Source organism: Salvelinus namaycush, chromosome 13 (assembly GCF_016432855.1).
Source record: "Salvelinus namaycush isolate Seneca chromosome 13, SaNama_1.0, whole genome shotgun sequence".
Classification (NCBI taxonomy): Eukaryota; Metazoa; Chordata; class Actinopteri; order Salmoniformes; family Salmonidae; genus Salvelinus; species Salvelinus namaycush.
The window spans coordinates 42,531,644-42,540,762 of record NC_052319.1 but is presented as its reverse complement, the minus strand read 5'-3'; positions in this window follow the sequence as shown (position 1 = coordinate 42,540,762).

Here is a 9,119-nt window from a genome sequence, read left to right as displayed (position 1 = left end):
TCTCTGTCGAGCCTTAGGCCTGTACATGCTTAATGGTAGAATCAGAGGGGACTCTTTAGGTCAGTTTACTTACTGCTCAGCTCTTGGGACAAGTGTAGTTGATTATGCCATCACGGACATTGACCCCTTCTCCATTAGTGCATTCACTGTCAGACCACAGACACCATTGTCAGATCACAGTCAGATCAACGTGTTTTTGAAGAAATTAACCGGCAATATTCATTCAAAAAAACTGCCCAATAAACTCTACAACATAAACCAATCGTACAGATGGGCTCCAAACAGTGCAGAGAGATTCATTGAAACATTGAACTCAAATGAAATGATGAACTCTATACAGTTTTTCAATAACTCACAATACCAACACAATAAAGATGGTGTCAATTCGGCTACTCTAAACATCAACTGCATATTCCAAAAAGCAGCATCGAAAGCAAATTTGAGAAAACCAAAGAAATGCAACATCAGAAACAAAAAACAAAATGTTTCTGACAAATGGTTTGATAATGAATGTAAAACAATTAGAAAACACTTAAGACAAATGTCAAACAAAAAACACAAGCAGCAAAACAACCCAGAGCTACGATATGAATACTTTGAAACTCTGAAACAGTATAAACATACACTGAAACGCAAGAAACTGAATTATACCAACAAGACACTTGATGAAATTGAAAACGCAATTGACCAAAATCAGTTCTGGGACATGTGGAACAATTTAAGCACAACAAAGCCACAAGAATTAGCCATACAAGATGTAGGAATTTGGAAAACTTATTTTGATAATCTATACAAAAACATCCCACAAAAAGACTTAAAACAGAACCAATTAGAAATTAAAGAAAAATTGAACATCCTTGAATCAGTCATTAAAAACAACCAAAATCCATTAGATTACCCAATAACCCAACAAGAACTAAATGAAAAGCTCAAATCTATTAAATCAAAGAAGGCTTGTGGTCTAGACAACATCAGAAATGAAATGCTGAAAAACAGCACACCTGAGTTGCAAAATGCTGTGCTTAAATTGTTCAACATGGTTTTAACTTCTGGCTGCTTCCCTGATGTCTGGAACCAGGGGCTCATCTCCCCTATCCACAAAAGTGGAGACAAATCAGACCCCAATAATTACAGGGGAATTTGTGTAAACAGTAACTTGGGAAAGGTTTTCTGTAGCATTTTGAATTCAAGAATTCAAACCTTTCTTCAAGAAAAAAATGTAATAACTAAATGTCAAATTGGCTTCCTCCCTAACCATCGCACTACTGACCATATATACACCTTACACACACTAATTACTAAACACGTCCACCAAAAAAAAGAGGGCAAAATCTTTGCTTGCTTTATTGACTTTAAAAAAGCATTTGATTCTATTTGGCACGAAGGGCTATTCTACAAAATTCTCCAAAGTGGGCTTGGTGGTAAGGTGTATGACTTAATAAAATGTATGTACACAGAAAACAAATCAAAAACCAAAGAACAGAATTATTTTCACAATGTCGAGGTGTGAGACAAGGCTGTAGTTTGAGTCCAAATCTTTTCAACATTTATATCAATGAATTAGCAGACATGTTGGACCATTCTCCAGCCCCAGGACTCACACTATTTGACACAGAGGTGAAATACCTGCTATATGCTGATGACTTGGTACTTCTATCACCAACCAAAGAAGGTCTTCAACAGAACATTAATATTCTAGAGCAATATTGCCATAATTGGGCCCTGGCAGTAAATTTCCCAAAAACTAAAATCATGATTTTCCAAAAACAAAACAGATGTCAGAAACACAAATATAAATTCACCCTGAACAACACCATCATTGAACACACAAAAAATTACACCTACCTTGGTCTGACCATATCTGCATCGGGAAACTTTAATAGGGCAGTGAATGCACTCAAAGAAAAAGCCCGCAGAGCATTGTATGCAATAAAAATGAAATTATTCAAAATCAACATCCCAATTAGAATTTGGACCAAAATATTTGACAGTGTAATCCTACCAATAGCTCTTTATGGAAGTGAGGTTTGGGGGCCACTCAATAAACTGGACTTTAAAATGTGGGACAAACATCCAATTGAAGCCCTACATGCAGAATTCTGTCGGAAAATCCTACAAGTCCAGAGAAATACACCAACTAATGCATGTAGGGCAGAATTGGGCCGCTTTCCAGTAATAATGAAAATACAGAAAAGATCATTAAAATTTTGGCTACATCTAAATTCAAGTCCAAATTCGAGTCTGCAATTTAAAGCACTTCAAACCCAAGAGCTGAGCCCAGAAACGAGCCCTCTCAGTCAGCTGGTGTTGGACCTAACCAACCAAGCTGACACCAGCACTGCTTCAAAAGAAAGAATTCCAATAAACAAAATCATGAACCAATCAAAGGACTCATATATACAACATTGGAAAAATGAAACAAAATCCCAAAGCCGACTAAATTGCTATCTGACCCTAAACAGAGAATATGAATTGGCTGAATATCTCTACTCTGTCAGAGATACGAAGCAGAGACAGATCCTTACCAAGTACAGGCTGAGTGACCACCGATTGGCAATAGAAACCGGCAGACATAAAAAGACATGGCTACCCAAAGAGGAGCGTGTATGTGGTCACTGCACGACAGGGGAGGTAGAAACAGAGATGCACTTTCTCCTTTACTGTGATAAATATTCCTCACCAAGAGATTCATTATTCACAGAAATGACTACATTTATTCCAAATTTTAACTTATTAAACCCAGAGGAAAAACTAAAAATACTCATGGGCGAAGGAGCAATGGCTCCTCTTGCAGCCAAATATGTATTTGCCTGCCATAGCCTGAGGGACACGGAATAATAACATCTGCATAGTAAGCAGTAACTTACTTATTATGACTGTTATTGTTATTACTGTTATTGTTATTACTATTATTATTGTTGTTTATCATTCCAAATAGTAGTGGTATGGGTGGTAATGGTAATGATAGCAGTTTAATGATGGTGGTGGTGGTAGTGGTGGTAATGATGATAGTAGTTGTAGTACCGATGTAATGGTGAAGATGACCGTTATTTAGTTATAAGTTAGTTATAGTTTAATTTTTAAATTTTTTATTACAATGTATATTGTATACATTGTTGCTTTGGCAATATTGACACAATGTTTTTCATGCCAATAAAGCAGCTTGAATTTTGAATTTTGAATTTTTGAGAGAGAGAGAGAGAGAGAGAGAGAGAGAGAGAGAGAGAGAGAGAGAGAGAGAGAGAGAGAGAGAGAGAGAGAGAGAGACCTGTACCAGGCTGGGCTGAGACAGACCAGGGCAGGCAGGAGCAGTGCAGCAGGTAACAAGAGGAGGCCAAAGAGAGACCCTCAACTAGGCAGACATCCAGGACTGAAGAGAGATCCTAAACTAGGCAGACATCTGGAGTGACAACAGATGATAAAATAACCATTGGTCGAACACAAAACCATGACGGTGAAATCTGTCTATAAGAAAGGTATAACGTAACAAATTACAGTAAAAGCTAGATGTAATGAAGTTTGTCTATAAGAGAGATAAGACGTAACAGATAACAGTAAATATGGTTGTATTGAAATCTATCCATTAGAGAGGTAAAACGTAACAGATTACAGTAAATATGGTTGTATTGAAATCTATCCATAAGAGAGGTAAAACGTAACAGATTACAGTAAAAGCTGGATGTAATGAAGTCTGTCTATAAGAGAGGTAAGATTTAACAGATTACAGTAAAAGCTTGATGCAATGAAGTCTGTCTATAAGATAGGTAAGACTTAACAGATTACAGTAAAAGCTGGATGTAATGAAGACTGTCTGTAAGAGAGGTAGGACGTAATAGATTAAGGAGTCCTTGTCTCTGGATCTGCTCGGTGGAAAGTACATTGGCTAGGTAATTACAGTACTGCCATGTCAGCTGTAGATTGTCACACAATGTTTCCAGTGAAGAAGAGAGAGAGGGCTTTTGTATTTCATGCATTAGATTTGACTTGAGAATAAAGAGGGCTAGCTTTCGATATGTATATTACCAGGTGGAATGGAATACCGTGGGATAAAATGCTGTATGGTCTGAATGAATTGAATATTATAGTGCCCTTGAGAGAAAACTAACATCTCTATCAACCTTAACTTGAATAATACATTAGTATTGTTTATTTATAGTCCAGAGTGCTGTTGGGAGTTTTGCTGGCATTCAAATGTATGACAAAACAAAATAAACCAATGAAGGTCAAAATGTGTTAATCAAAAAATTCTTATTGTTCAGTTCTTCCCCTCTACAGTCCTATCCATTTCTTCTCTTTTTGTGTCTGTTTATTCACCATGTAGACTTTGCATCATAAATCCTCACACAGACAAGGCCATGTTGAATACAATACCATGGCCTTTTTGAAACCAGTCTTATTCTGGAGCATCTGAAACATGTTAGAACGGCTTCAATCACTTCTTTTCAGAAAGGTGTTGTAATTTCAAATCCAGAATGGGGAAAAAACCAATGTCAATTACGTTAGCAGAGGAGCACAATTAACCATAATCAAATAGATGTTAATATTTTAAAACAATCCGCCAACCCAGGCAATATGTTGAAACCCATTCGGGCCTGATGATACAGACTGATTCTTCACTGCTCATAAATGAGATGACATTACTCCTCATTTGCATGGCATGACTCATGAATATAGACGATCATCTGAATTTCAATGATTCCGCAGCTCCTAAGCTAGCACCATCCACCTTAGCCATGCCATAAGCATCTATGACATGTATTGTTATAGTACATGTTCAGTCAGTCAACTGCACTTTATACTACGCAACTTATCATTGGCCAGTTCCACCCCAGTCATACACTAATGGATGTCCCCCACTCGACGCTTTAGGGTACCTTTAGCGTGATGTTTCTTCCTAGTGGTGCGAACTTAGCCTGGTCCCAGATCTGTTTGTGCTTTTTCCTACACCAATGTCATTATCAAGCCAAACATGTTTTTGCATGACAATTCCATCAGGAGTTGACAAGCGAGCAGCAACAGACTGGCACTCAGGCAAATGTGAATCACCATTCATCTGAGAATAAGGGCAGTGGGGAGTATAGGAGCAGTGGGGAGTATAGGAGTATATGAGTAGTGGGGAGTATAGGAGTATCGGAGTAGTGGGGAGTAAAGGGGTGTAGGAGCAGTGGGGAGTATAGGAGGATAGGATCAGTAGGGAGTATAGGAGCAGTCGGGAATATAGGAGTATAGGAGCAGTCGGGAGTATAGGAGTGTAGGAGTGTAGGAGTGTAGGAGCGGTGGGGAGTATAGGAGTGTAGGAGCAGTGGGGAGTGTAGGAGCAGTGGGGAGTATAGGAGTAGTGGGGAATATAGGAGTATAGGAGCAGTCGGGAGTATAGGAGTGTAGGAGTGTAGGAGTGTAGGAGCGGTGGGGAGTATAGGAGTGTAGGAGCAGTGGGGAGTGTAGGAGCAGTGGGGAGTATAGGAGTAGTGGGGAGTATAGGAGTATAGGAGCAGTGGGGAGTATAGGAGTAGTGGGGAGTATAGGAGTATAGGAGCAGTGGGGAATATAGGAGTGTAGGAGCAGTGTGGAGTATAGGAGTATAGGAGCAGTGGGGAGTATAGGAGCAGTGGGGAGTATAGGAGTATATGAGTAGTGGGGAGTATAGGAGTAGTGGGGAGTAAAGGGGTGTAGGAGCAGTGGGGAGTATAGGAGGATAGGATCAGTAGGGAGTATAGGAGTAGTAGGGAGTATAGGAGTGTAGGAGCAGTGGGGAGTATAGGAGTATAGGAGCAGTCGGGACATATAGGAGTGTAGGAGTGTAGGAGCGGTGGGGAGTATACGAGTATACGAGTGTAGGAGAAGTGAGGAATGTAGAAGTATAGGAGCATTGGGGAGTATACGAGCAGTGGGGAGTATAGGAGCAGTGGGGAATATAGGAGTGTAGGAGCAGTGTGGAGTATAGGAGTATAGGAGCAGTGGGGAGTATAAAAGCAGTGGGGAGTATAGAAGTATAGGAGAAGTGGGGAATATAGGACTGCAGGAGCAGTAGGGAGTATAGGAGTATAGGAGCAGTAGGGAGTATAGGCGTAGAGGAGCAGTGAGGAGTATAGGAGTGTAGGAGCAGTAGGGAGTATAGGAGTAGTGGGGAGTATAGGAGTGTAGGAGCAGTGGGGAGTATTTGAGCAGTTGGGAGTATATAAGTATAGGAGCAGTGGGGCGTAATCGAGTTTAGGGGCAGTGTGGAGTATAGGAGTATAGGAGCAGTGGGGAGTATAGTACCAGTTGGGAGTATAGGAGTATAGTAGCAGTGTGGAATATAGGAGTATAGGAGCAGTGGGGAGTATAGGAGTATAGGAGCAGTGGGGAGTATAGGAGTGTAGGAGCAGTGGGGAATATAGGAGTGTAGGAGTGTAGGAGCAGTGGTGGAGTATAGGTGTATAGGAGCAGTAGGGACTATAGGAGTATAGGAGTGTAGGAGCAGTGGCGGAGTATAGGAGTATAAGAGCAGTAGGGACTATAGGAGTATAGGAGTGTAGGAGCAGTGGTGGAGTATAGGAGTATAGGAGTGTAGGAGCAGTGGTGGAGTATAGGTGTATAGGAGCAGTAGGGACTATAGGAGTATAGGAGTGTAGGAGCAGTGGTGGAGTATAGGTGTATAGGAGCAGTAGGGACTATAGGAGTATAGGAGTGTAGGAGCAGTGGTGGAGTATAGGTGTATAGGAGCAGTAGGGACTATAGGAGTATAGGAGTGTAGGAGCAGTGGCGGAGTATAGGAGTATAAGAGCAGTAGGGACTATAGGAGTATAGGAGTGTAGGAGCAGTGGTGGAGTATAGGAGTATAGGAGTGTAGGAGCAGTGGTGGAGTATAGGTGTATAGGAGCAGTAGGGACTATAGGAGTATAGGAGTGTAGGAGCAGTGGCGGAGTATAGGAGTATAAGAGCAGTAGGGACTATAGGAGTATAGGAGTGTAGGAGCAGTGGTGGAGTATAGGAGTATAGGAGTGTAGGAGCAGTGGTGGAGTATAGGTGTATAGGACCAGTAGGGACTATAGGAGTATAGGAGTGTAGGAGCAGTGGCGGAGTATAGGAGTATAAGAGCAGTGGGGACTATAGGAGTATAAGAGCAGTGGGGACTATAGGAGTATAGGAGCAGTGGGGAATATAGGAGTGTAGGAGCAGTGTGGAGTATAGGAGTGTAGGAGCAGTGTGGAGTATAGGAGTGTAGGAGCAGTGTGGAGTATAAGAGCAGTGGGCAGTATAGGAGTGTAGGAGCAGTGGTGGAATTAGGACTATTATAGGACTATACTGATTTTAGATTTCAGATTTTCCTCAAAATATGTTCCAATGAGATCCTATGAGAATCACTTTCATTGCTGATTAATATCCTAATTCCTAAAGGAAACTATTATTGTGACTGAAATGGTGTGCGAGCGCCTTTCAGTATGACAGCTATATTTCAATGTGAGGTGACCCTACTGAGCGCAATCATCAGCCTATTCGTCAAATCTGAGTAGTCACATTTTATTTTTGTGAAATATTTTTTAAGAAAGACATAAAGTATGATAAATGTCTAAACATGATACTGTAATTATCTCTCATCGGGGATTAAGCAATGTTTATAACATCAAAAGTATTTACAAACCACATTATGGCGTCCAGCTGAGTGGACGTAATATCCATACGGCAATACATGGTTATCATTTTTCGTGACATGAATTCCATCACAAGTGTAGATTTTGTTCCATTTGATGATGCAATCACTTAATGGACGATATGGATGTCTCCACTTCGCAGAGACAAGATAGTGGGATTACACACTGTGCGCCTCTTTCGAGATTAAACATAAAACAAACCCCGATGACCAAAGGAATGCTATTGGTCTTAAAGACGCTGGGTTCTTGGATAAACGTCTTAGATTGTGTTAGAGCATTATTAAGATGATGTTCAGAGAAACAAGGTTTTAATACAACTAAGGGTGGATTTACATCAGTCGAAATATGTCTAGTGAGACCTATCTTTCTTCAACCTAAGATTTGTAACTTTTCTGGTTACACTAGGCTTGGATGTGGTGTGGCTAAAGCCAGATTCCTGCTTCATGTGTGCTGCAGCTATTAGCATACCGTAAATACCATAGTTGCTGACAAACAAAACAAGGATAGAAATTCAAACTATACACGAGCTTCTCATTTAAACTCATCACATTTGATTAATGCAATGATTCACAAATATATGGATATTTTAAAAGCCTTGAATTTTTTATTTGGCAAACAGAGCAAGAATTATGTCTACTGGTACTAAGGTAATTGGGGTAATTATTGCAGGGACATGTGGTGAGTGATAGCCAGGTCGCAGTTGTAAATGAGAACTTGTTCTCAACTGGCCTACCTGGTTAAATAAAGGTGACATATATCTTTTTTTAAATAGCCGTTGTCTTTACACTGTACCACTCAGAGGGGGCTATGTTGTGTAGATGTCACCCAACTAGGTCACTTTTATCTGATCAAGATGTTGATCAAAACTATATCCAAAGTTACCATATTTCAGACAATAATCATTTTAATATTGAGGTGCAAATTGAGGAGTATGGGAGTAGACATACAGAGCAGGGCCAGATCCTTATGGCCCCCGGACACTAGGGGGCCCCCGTACAAATAAATCCGATCATGAAAATAGAGCTCTTTGGCCATTCACACCAGTGGTGGGTTTGGTGTTTAAATGAGAATGCATTAACAGAAAATAACCCGATACCTAGTGTAAAATATGGTGGTGGATCTTTGATGTTATGGGGCTATTTTGCTTCCACTGGTGGGCCCCATACACCAGTGTATTCAGCAATCAGCATTCGATTTTGATTTGACCAAAGGAATTGAATTGCAAATACAGGTGTCGGATCTTAATTTGAGCTAGTTTGCTACAGCAGCAAAATAATCCTGCAGCAACAGTAATAATAATTATTATGTGGATTATAATTAATGGGCATTTTTTTAGGGGTTAACACAATTTTCGTAGGAAAAATGAAGTCTTAATTTTAAAAGTGGAAAAATCTAATTTCAGAAGCCTTTGTAAACCTCAAATACAATACACATTTGACATTTTCTGCATTGCAGGAAAGTTCTCTTGCAACAGGGTGATCAAAT